Below are 12159 nucleotides of genomic sequence, written 5' to 3'. Positions count from 1 at the left end.
GTTAAATTTTATATCAAGATTACATGAGCAAGTAAAACAAATATTGAAAAGGAATCTTTTACTTTCTATTTTTTGAAAAGGTTGAATTAGTTCTTTCATGACTCTTAGAATTTACCAGTAAAATCAGTTGGGTCTGGAGTTCTCTTTGGGGGAAAGTTTTTGATACTAGATTCAATTTCTTTAACAGATATGAGAATAGTCATATTTATATTTCATTTTACATAATTTTGTTAAGTTCTATTTCTCAAGGAATTTATGTTTTTTCTAAGTTATAAAAATTATTTCCATAAAGTTGTTCATACTGTTTTCTTTTTGTCCTTTTAATAAGTCTATAAGACCAGTAGTGATAGCCCCTTCTTTGCTGATATTAGTAATTTGTGTTTTCTTTGTTTTTGGAAGATTTTATTTTTTGTAGAAGTTTTATTTATTTATTGGCCATTTTGTAAATTAAATCATAAAGAGGTAGATCATGTATACATTAATGCAAAATGGGGTACAGTGTACTGATTTCATGTACAATTTGGAATGCTTACATCGTACTGTTTAATATAGCCCTCATCTCATTTACTTAATTATTGTGTTAAGACACTTATACTCTGTAGAAGTTTTAGGTTCATAGGAAAATTAGGAGGAAGATACAGAGTTCCCTTATTATTGGCTGTCCTTATGTTTCCTCCTGCATTTCCAGTGTACCCCACTAGAGTGGTACATTGTTATAATTGATGAACTACCTTGACACAGCATAGTCACCCAAAGTCCATAGGTTACATTAGGTTCTACTCTTGGTGTTATATTCTATGAATCTGGACAATGTATAATAACATGTATCCATCATTAAACCATCATACATAAAATTTTCACTGTCCTAAAAATTTGCTGTGCTTTGCTTATTCATTCTTTCTTCTACCCTCAAACACTAGCGGCCACTCCTCTTTTTACTGTCTTCATATATAGTTTTACATTTCACATTTAATCCATTTGAGTTAATATTTTAAAAAGTGTATGGTCTGTGTCTCGATTCATTTTTTGCACATGGATGCCCAGCTGTGCCAGCACCATTTGTTGTAAAAACTATCTTTGCTCCATGTGTCACCTTTGCTTCTTTGTCAAAGATCAATTGACAACACTTTTTGTGGTTTCTCTATTCTATTCCCTTGATCTATTTGTGTATTCTTTCATCAATATCCTCATTTATTGATTACTATGCCTTTATATAAGTCTTTATCTTCTTGTTCAATATTGTGTTGGTTAGTTTGGGTCTTTTGTTTTTCCACATAAACTTTAGGATCAATTTGTTGATATCTACAAAATAACTTACCAGGATTTTGACTGGGATGAAATGTATAGATCAAATGGGGAAGAACTGATGTCTTGACAATACTGAATGTTCCTGTCCATGAATATGGAATATCTTTTCATCTATTTAGTTTTTCTTTTGTTTTTATAAGATTTTTGTACTCTTCCTCTTATACATTTTGTATATATTTTGTTAGATTTTTACTGATAGGATTTTTAGGGGGTAATAAAATAAATGGTATTGTGTTATTAGTTATAAATTCTATATGTTATTAGTTATAAATTCTATATGTTCATTGCTGGTATATATTGTGATTGTCTTTTTTATATTTGCCTTGCACACTTAAACCTTGCTATAATTTCAAATTAGTTTAAGAAGCTTTTTTTTTTTTTTTGGAGATTATTTTGGGTTTTCTACATGGACAATCATGTCATCTGCCAACAAAGACATTTTTTATTTCTTCCTTCCAAATATTTATACATTTTTTCCTTTTTTTTATTTATTGCATTAACTAGAATGCTCAGTACAATGTTGAAAAGGAGTAGAAAGAGCAGACATACTTTCTACCAGATCTTAGTGGTAAACTTTTGTACCTGATCTTAAAGGTAAAGCTTCTAGTTTTTATGTCAAGTTGAGGAAGTTTCTCTCTATCCTTAGTTTTCTAAGAGTTTTTTTTATCATGAACAGGTGTTGGATTTTGTCAAATGTTTTTTCTACATCTAGTGAAACGATTATGTAATTTTTTTCTTTTACCCTGTCTCATGATGAATTACATTAATTAATTTTCTAATGTTGAACCAGACTTACATAACTGAGATAAACCCTATTTGGTCATAGTGTATAATTCTTTTCATATATTATGGAGTTCAATTTGTTCAATATTTTTTGAGAGTTCTTGTATCTGTGGTCATGAGCAATATTGGTCTCCTGTTTTCTTGTAATCTTTTTGTCTGGTTTTGGTGTCAGGGTAATACTGGCTCCATAGAATGAGTTAGGAAGTATTCCTTCTACTTCTGTCCTCTGAAAGAAACTGTAGAGCATTGAAATGATTGTAGAACTCATGAGTGAACTCACCTAGGCTGATGCTTTCTGTTTTGGGAGGTTATTAATTATTGATTTAATTTCTTTAATAGATATAGGCCTATTCAAATTGTCTGTTTCTTTTTGGGTTTTGTTGGTTTTCTCTATTGAGTTCCCCTATTGTTTTTAATTTCACTAATTTCTGCCTATTTCTTATTTCTTTTCTTCTGCTACATTTGATTTAATTTCTCCTTATTTTCTAGGTTCCTAGGTAGAAACTTTGATAATAGATTTCAGGTTTTTCTTCTTTTGTAAATATGCATTCAATGCTATAAATTTGCTTCTAGGCACTGCTTTTGCTGCATCCCACACATTTTATTAATTGTGTGTATTATTTGTGTTTTCATTTTCATTGAGTTCAAAATATTTTTAAATTTCTTTTGAGATGTCTTCTTTAACCCATATATTGTTTAGAAATATACTGTTTAATCTTCATGTATTTTGGTATTTTCAATTATATTTCTGTTATTGATTTCTAGTTTAATTCCATGTATCTGAGAACAGACATTGTATAATTTCTGTTCTTTTAAGTTTATTAAGACATGTTTTATCATTGAACACAAAATGTGGTCTCCCTTGGTGTATATTTGATGTGAGCTTAAGAAAAATGTGTATTCTACTGTTGGATAGTCTAGATGTTAATTATATCCAGTTAATTTATGGTGGTGTTGAGTCAGCTATGTCATAAGTGATTTTCTGCCAAGAGTGTTGAAATCTCCAATTATGATGGTGGATTCATCTATTTCTCCTTGAAATTCTGTTTGTTTTTGTCTAATCTAGTTTGATTTTCTTTTGTTAGGTGTATACATGTGAAGGATTGCTATGCCTTTTTGAGGCATTGACCTTTTAAAATCATTATATAATGCCTTATTTATCCCTAATAACTTTTCTTTGAAGTCTGCTCAGTCTTAAATTAACATGGCTACTTCTACTTTTTTTTAATTAGTATACAGAATGACAAATCTTTCTGTATTTATTTAGTTTTTTTCTATATGTCTTAATGTTTAAAGTGAATTTCCTATAGACAACATATAGTTCAGCCTTGTTTTCTGATCCACTCTGACAATCTCTTAAGTAGTTGCATTTAGACAACTGACATTAAAAGTAATTATTGATATGGTTGGATTAATATTTATCGTATTATTACTATTTTTTGGTTGTCCTTGTTCTTTGTTTCTATTTTTGTTTTCCATTCATTTTTCTACTTTTTGTGGTTTTTAATTATTTTATATAATTCTCTTTTCTCTTTTGTTAAAGCGTATTATACTTTTTAAAAACCATTTTTAGTGGTTTCCTTAGAATTTATAATATACATTTGTAACTAATCCAAGTCTACTTTCAAATAACACTATACTACTTTATAGGAAGTGTGTGAATACCTTATAACAAAATAATCCTAATTTCTCCCACCCATGACTAGTATCATTATTGTCATTTATTTCACTTATATATAAGCATATTTGAGCAAATGTATATGCAGTCATTCTTCAGTATATGTGGGGGATTGGTTCCAGGATTTCCAAATCCATGCATAGTGAAGTCCCACAGTTGACCTGGCAGAACCCACGTATGTGAAAAAGTAGACCTTCAAAACATGTAGGTTTCACATTCTAAGAATACTGTATTTTAGATTGATGTTTGGTTGGTAAAAAGTCTACGTATAAGCAAACCCACACAATTCAGACCCATATTGTTCAAGGGTCAACTCTATACACACACACACATAAGAAAATTTAATACAATTGTTACTGTAACAACAATTTAATACATTGTTATTATTATTACCTGTTAGATCAATTAAGAATAAAAAAATGTTTTTATTTTATCTTCACTTACTCCTTCTTTTATGCTCTTGTCTCTTTGTACAGATATAAATATCTGACCTATATTATTTTCCCTCTCTCTCAAGATCGTCTTCAAATATTTCTTATAAGACAGGTCTACTGGCAACAGGCTTGTACAGTTTTTGTTTGTCTGAGAAAGTATTTATTTATCCTTAACTTATGAAAGATAATTTCACAGGGTAGAGAATTCTAGGTTCTAGATAGGTGGGTTTTTTTTTTCTCTTAACTTTTAAAATATTTCACTTCATTCTCTTCTTGCTTGCTTGGTTTGCTCCTTTTTATGTGCGGTATTTCCCCCCTCAGGCTTTATTCAGCACTTTTTCCTTATCTTTGATTTTCTGTAGCTTGGGAATGTGATAATACACATAGGTATAGTGTTTTAAAAAATGTGTTTATGCTCCTGGTGTTCTCTGAGATCCCTGGATCTGTGGGTTGGCATCTCACATTAATTTGCAGAAATTCTCAGTTGTGATTGTTACAGGTATTTCTCCTGTTCCTGTCTCTCTCTCCTTTCCTTCTGGTATTCTTATATGTATTTTACACCCTTTGTAGTTGTCCCATAGTCCTTGGATGTTTTGTTCTGTTTTTGTCATTGTCCTCTTTACCTTTCAGTTTTGAAGTTTTCTACTGCAATATCCTCAGTCTCAGAGACTCTCTCCTCAGCTGTGTTCAGTCCTCTAATAAGCTTTTCAAAAGTGTTCTTGTTCTTCATTTTTTTTACAGTGCTTTTCAACTCTAGAATTTCATTGTGGTTCTTTCTTAGGATTTACATTTCCTTGTTTACATTGTTTATCTTTTTTACTTTTACTTCTACTTTATCCATTAGAACCCTTAGCATGGAAGGCATTGGGAACTCAGCAGAGTGCAGCTGTCTAGTCTGTTCCTGGGGCCCGGGGACCGTGGTACATTAGTGCTGCAATGGCAGAACAGCAGCCCTCCTCCCGAGGCCTAACAGATGAGGCCGCCCTCAGTTGCTGCTCCGTGGACCCCAGCACCACGGATTTTCTATTGCAGCAAACCGTGCTATGAATGAATGATCCTAAGAAGTCACTGGATTTTTATACTAGAGTTCTTGGACTAATGCTACTCAAAAATTAAACTTTCCTACTATGAAATTTTCACTCTATTTCTTGGCTTAGGAGGATAAAAATGACATCCCCAAAGATAAAGATGAAAAAGTAGCATGGGTGTTCTCCAGAAAAGCTACACTGGAGCTGACACACAATTGGGGCACTGAAGATGATGAGGCCCAAAGTTACCACAAATGGCAATTCAGACCCTCGAGGATTTGGTCACATTGGAATCGCTGTTCCTGAAGTACACAGTGCTTGTAAAAGATTTGAAGAACTGGTAGTCAAATTTGTGAAGAAACCCGATGATGGTAAAATGAAAGGCCGGGCATTTATTCAGGACCCTCATGGCTACTGGATTGAAATTTTGAATCCTAACAAAATGAGAGCTATTGTTTGGTGCTATGAAGAATGCTCCTTTAAGATTTCAGTGAAGACAGATTGAAAAAGGAAACAAAGTGATTGAGGATGCTCAGATAGCAGAAGCGTCTAGAACTTATGGATCATTATTGCAACTCAAATTATTCTTAAATCTATTTTCCTTTCCTATTTCACCTGGGTTTTTTTCTCCTAACTTTTCAGTCATTCTGTTTTTTAAAGTAATGCTTTATCTTATGCCCTTGAATATAGTTGTGTTAATTTTTAGTTAATAATTAGAACAGTTCCCTTCAGAGGCTGTATTTACTTGCCTTCTATCTCCTAAATAATACTTCTCTTCAGGTCAAAAAAAGAAAAAAGAACCCTCAGCATATTGACTATGGTCATATTAAGTTCCTAATGTGATAATTCCAACAACCCTGCCATATCTAGTTCTGGTGCTTATTTTGTCACTTTGAGTTGTATGTTTTCTTTTGTTTATTTTTTTCACTTTATTATGCTTTGTAATTCTTTTTTCTTTTTTTTGCTAGTCAGGCATGATGTTCTGGGTAAAAGAAACCACTATAAGTAAACTTTAGTGTTGTGACAGTTTATTGCTGGGGGAGGGAAACTGTTCTTTAGCCTGTTGATAATCATGGTCTTTCAGTAAGCCTGGGCCACTAAACTGTGAATTTCACAAGTGCTTCTCAGTTTTTTCTCCTCATTTAGGTGAGATAATAGGGCTAGATGGGGTGGAATTGGATATTTCCCTTCTTTCAGGTAAGTTAGGCTCTGATCATACCCCAGCAGTTTAGGTTCTCAATACCTAGTTTCTCCTAAGGACAGACCTTGGTAAGAACAGAGTACTCTGGTTTCTTTCAAGATGGTTATTTACCCCTTTCTCTTGCCCTAAGCATAAGGAAATTTTTCTTCTGCGTGCTGTGGCATCTCAGCTCACAGCAACCTCAAACTCTTGGGCTTAAGCAACTCTCTTGCCTCAGCCTCCCAAGTAGCTGGGAATATAGGTGCCTGCCACACGCCTGGCTATTTTTTGCTGTCATCGTTGTTGTTTAGCAGGCCTGGGCTAGGTTTGAGCCCACCAGCCCTGGTGCGTGTGGCTGGTGCCCTAACCCGTGAGTATCAGTGCTAAGCCCATCCTGGAGTTCTTTACTGTCAGAGTTGTCCATACTGCGTCTCCAGCAATGCAGTAATTCCAGCTCTGGTTTTCTTCCCTTGGCATTGTTTCCCATGGGGGATTTCACTGTACATCTCTGCACTGCTAAGCCCTATCTGTGGGTGTTTGCTCCGTATTTGCCTGTCTTTCTAATCTTGCCCTGTGTCCTCACCTCTCTTAAAGATTCTTTAAAGTTGTTGAGATTTTAGTCTGTGTAGGTTTTTACTTACTAGGATGAGGTAGGAGCTTCTAAGCTCCTTGTGTGGGAACCAGCAACTGGAAGTCTGTCCTCTTTTTGCCTTGCCTAGAGATTTACCAATTTGCTGGTTGTTTTTCAAACAATAGAATTTACTTCTACTCTTTATTATTTCTTCATTTAACTTACTTTGGGTTTGTTTTTCTTTTTTTGGCCTTTATGCTAGAAATCTTATGCCACAGAGTTTTTATGACAGATTATTTTTAAAAATATGATTATAACAATATCTCTCATCCCACCTGCTATTCTAGAACTTTATACCATGTTCCATTAGGAGTGAAAGTCTAATTTTACTTCACTTGAATTTGGGGGTGGCTTGTGATTCACTTGTAACTAATATAATGCAGAGGAAGAGATGCTTTGTGACTTTTCAGTGAGTTTATGAAAAGTGATGGAGCCTTGTCACTAAGTGTTATTTTTGGAAGCTAAGTCTTCATATAAGAAGTTCAACTACCCTGAAGCCACGATGCTTTGAGAAAGCCAAGCTCTGTGCAGAGGGATGTATAGGTCTTCTGGTGGGTGGTCCTAGCTTTTGAGTCCTCCCTGCCTGACAGACAGAGTGAGTGACTGAGCTTCAGGATGATTCCAGTTCCTGTCTTGGGTCCACACCAACGTTCAAGTGGTTTCACCTGATGGTCCTCTACCTTCCGGATGCTGTAGTAGCCCCCAGTTCAGCACCCGATGTGATGCTTTCTGAGGCCTGCCATCCAGAAAAAGACGATATAAACAACAAAACTCACCTAGGGCCAGTTCATTCTTCCCTGTGTCAACTCTTGTCTATTTCTGCCTTCTTTTGGTGACTCTAGTGCCTTTGAGTGGATTGGATTGAAAGAAGCTCCTCAGCTATTACCAGACATGAAACTCAGCATAGATCTTTTAAATCCATGAAATTATATTACCTGCTATGTTAACAGAAATTTAATCTGTTTATTGCAAATACTTAGGATTTGTTACAATTTCATTAAACATTTTTAGAAAAATTTTTTTTGCATTCATTTGAAACTTTATTTTTTTTTATTTTTATTATTTTCATTTTTTTATATGATTTTTAAAATTAAATCATAGCAGTGTACATTAATACTATCATGGGGTACAGTGTACTGTTTCTGTATACAATTTGAAATACTTTCATCCAACTGGTTAACATAGCTTTCATGTCTTTTTCTTAGTTATTGTGTTAAGACATTTATATTCTACAATTAGAGAGATTCACATGTACCCTTATAGGATGAACCATAGGCATGATCCCACCAATCACCCTCCCTCCCCCCACCTTCTCCCCTCCCCTCCCCTCCCCTCCCTTCTCCCCTCTCTCCATGTTCCTGGGTTAAAATTGGGTTATAGCTTTCCTATGAAAGCTATAAATTAGTTTCATAGTAGGGTTGACCTACAGCAAACCCACAGCCAATATCGTACTGAATGGAATTAAATTGAAATCATTTCCACTCAGATCAGGAACCAGGCAAGGTTGCCCATTGTCTGCATTGCTCTTTAACATTGTAATGGAAGTTTTAGCATTCACAATTAGGGAAGAAAAGGCAATCAAGGGTATCCATATAGGATCAGAAGAGATTATTTCAATCATTTCACTCTTTCCAGATGACTTGATTATATACCTGGAAAATACCGGGGATTCTATTACAAAACTCTTAGAAGTGATCAAGGAATACAGCAGTGTCTCCATTTACAAAATCAACACTCATAAATTGGTAGCCTTTATATATACCAACAATAGTCAAGCTCTCTATTCTGTTTACAGTAGTACCAAAGAAGATGAAATAGCTGGGAGTCTACCTAACAAAGGATGTGAAAGACCTCTATAAAAAGAACTATGAAACTCTAAGAAAAGAAATAGCTGAAAATGTTAACAAATGAAAAAACATACCATGTTCATGGCTGGGAAGAATTAACATTGTTAAAATGTCCATGCTACCCAAAGCAATATATAATTTTAATGCAATCCCTATTAAAGTTCCACTGTCATACTTTAAAGATCTTGAAAATTTATTGTATAAATTTTCATTTCTTTTAAAGATTACAAAACCTGTTCTATGACAGGAATACAAGCAATATTATTCCAGGATTATTCATGGATACATCTTAAAGAGCTTAGATTACACAACAATAGTATGATTCGAAAACAGATTAGACTCTTCAGTAAAACAATTTAAAGTGTTCAGTGATATTTGATCCTTTACAAGCATTTCATAATTATGGCAGCGGTGCCAAACATCTGATGTGATTTAACCACCAATAAAAGGTACAATACGTGAAAACTCATGATATGGTACCTCAGGCTTCTGGCATGCCTTACTAGACAGAGACTAGTATAAAGTAAGATCATATATAACAGTAGAAAAATATTTGTGATTTTTTTCTTTTTTAAATACTGTTTAAGTAGATACCCACCCCATTTCCACCCATGGCCAAAATGTAAAATAATTACATCTTTTTGGTGTACATGTTCCCTTTTGTTTAGGGCAACAGTTAAGATAAACTAATACATGTATATTCCTTAGCATCATTAGTGATTATGGGTGATGAATTTTTAACTCTTAAAATTATATACATTTTTAGAAATTTTTCTTTTTTTAAAGATATTGTATTCTTTTTTAAAAAGACTTTTATTTTAGAATATTACTGGGGGAGTTTTTCATTTTCAAACATATTAGGAATCGTACTTTGAAAGCCTAGGTCTCTATCTATCTGATTGAGTAGAGGTCAATTTCAGCTGCTCTATCTGCCTCTGAATTCACCTTAGAGGTCCTTAGATGACGGGCCTGGGAAGCCTTAGCAGAGTTACTTTTCTCTCTGAGTATAATCTTAGGAGAGTATATATAGCCCAATAAAACCAACAAACAAAATAGAAAAAGAGAAAAGCCTTAGAAAAGGCTTCTAAGATTCAAAGGAAAGGAAATCATAAACTATTCTCTAGCAAGAGGTCCTTAAAATCACAGGCTGGAGGCTGGGCCAGTCGGGGGCGCCCTTGCTGGTGGTCAGGACTTCTGCACCAGCAGGGCATTTACCTCCTTCCCTTCCCCCTCCAGGCTGTGCTGGGCCTGTCCCAGCAGTGCTGAATGCTGCCTACTTTTCTGTTATGTTTTGTTTCTGCTTGGAATATTTTTGCCTCAGGTAGAAATATTATGTCTAGTCCTCCTCCAGGAGGTAGGGACCAGAGATGGCATTGCATGAAACAAAAAGTGAGGCCTGCCCACTTAAAGTCACTTGGAGCCTATTATAATTGATTTATTTATTTCTTTAGTTTTTATCTTGTTTTATTAAATCATAAACACATAGATCATGTATACATTAATGCATTTATGGGATACAATGTGCTGATTTCATATAGAATTAAGAACGCTTACATCACACTTGTTAATATATACCTCATCTTGTTTACTTAGTTATTCTGTTAAGACATTTATACTCTATACCAATAGATCTGACATGTACCCTTGAATTATGCACCATATGTGTGATCCCACCATTCACCCTCCTTTGATCTGACCTTCCTCCTCCTTCCTCTTCCCCCCTCCTCCCTCCTTCATCTTGGGCTACAGTTATAATCTATTCTTCATGTGAAAGTGTGAATGATTGTAAATTAGTTTCATAATAGTGCTGAGTACATTGGATATTTTTTCTTCCATTCCTGAGATACTTTACTAAGAAGGATATGTTCCACTCCATCCATGTAAACATAAAGGAGGTAAAGTCTCCATCTTTTTTAAGGCTGCATAATATTTTATGGTATACATATACCACAATTTATTAATCCATTCATGGGTTGATGGGCACGTGGGCTTCTTCCATGACTTGGCTATTATGAATTGAGCTGCAATGAACAATCTGGTGCAAATATCTTTGTTATAAAATGGTTTTTGGTCTTTTGGATGTACACCTAGTAGAGAAATTGCAGGATCAAATGGCAGGTCTACTTTTAGATCCCTGAATGTTCTCCATATTTCTTTCCTTAAAATCTTTAAAAGGGACATATTAACTTGCACTCCCACCAGCAGCGCAGAAGTGTTCCCTTTTCTCTATGTCCACGCAAATATCACCCTGATCCCCAAACCAGGAAAAGACCCAACAAGAAAAGAAAACTACAGACCAATATCTTTAATGAAATAGATGCAAAAATATTCAATAAGATCCTAGTAAACAGAATCCAGCAACACATCAAATGAATTATACACAATGACCAAGTGGGTTTTATCATAGGGTCTCAAGCTTGATTCAATATATGTAAATCTATAAATATAATAAATATATCACATAAACTAAAAAACAAAGACCATATGATTCTCTCAATAGATGCAGAAAAAGCTTTTGATAATATCCAGCATCCTTTCATGATCAGAACACTTTGAAAAATAGGTATAGAAAGAACTTTTCTTAAACTGATAGAGCTCATATACAGCAAACCCACAGCCAATATCATATTGAATGGAGTAGAATTGAAAACATTTCCACTCAGATCAGGAACCAGGCAAGGTTGCCCATTGTCTCCACTGCTTTTTAACATTGTAATGGAAGACTTAGCCATTGCAATCAGGCAAGAGAAGGCAATCAAGGGTATATAAATAGGGTCAGAGGAGATCAAACTTTCACTCTTTGCAAATGATATGATTTTATACCGGGAAAACCCCAGGGACTCAACCTCAAGACTCTTAGAAGTGATCAAGGAATACAGTAGCATCTCAGGATACAAAATCAATACTCACAAATTAGTAGCTTTTATATATACCAATAATAGTCAAGCCAAAAAACCAGTCAAGGACTATTCCCTTTACAGTTGTGCCAAAAGAGATGAAATATTATAATTTATTTAAAGTGCAATTCTGTTCCAAACCTGAAGTGGGGATAATGGCTTAATAGGCACATAAATGAGTGTTGAATTGTGCACAACTGAAAAGGGACCCACGATAAAAGTGGAGAAAGGGTAATGATGCAGACGGAGGACCAAAGTTTCTGATTAAAGTCATACCTAATCAACCATGGAGGTTATTGCCAAGAATTTGGAAGCTATCTTCTCACAGGGAAATCTGCAATGTCGAGTGTGCAAGTGTGTGCTCAGGAGGATG

The 12159-nt window shown here is 34.6% G+C and overlaps 1 pseudogene; it reads left to right on the top strand.

Moving 5' to 3' along the window:
- Positions 1–5136: 5136 nt before the first annotated feature.
- On the top strand, positions 5137–5736 carry LOC100942027 (annotated as a pseudogene).
- Positions 5737–12159: the final 6423 nt, after the last annotated feature.

The sequence above is a fragment of the Otolemur garnettii genome, unplaced genomic scaffold (genome assembly GCF_000181295.1).
Source record: "Otolemur garnettii isolate 467f Iridium unplaced genomic scaffold, OtoGar3 scaffold00006, whole genome shotgun sequence".
Lineage (NCBI taxonomy): Eukaryota > Metazoa > Chordata > Mammalia > Primates > Galagidae > Otolemur > Otolemur garnettii.
The sequence above is the reverse complement of the archived record's forward strand: the minus strand, read 5'-3'. Positions and strand labels throughout refer to the sequence as shown.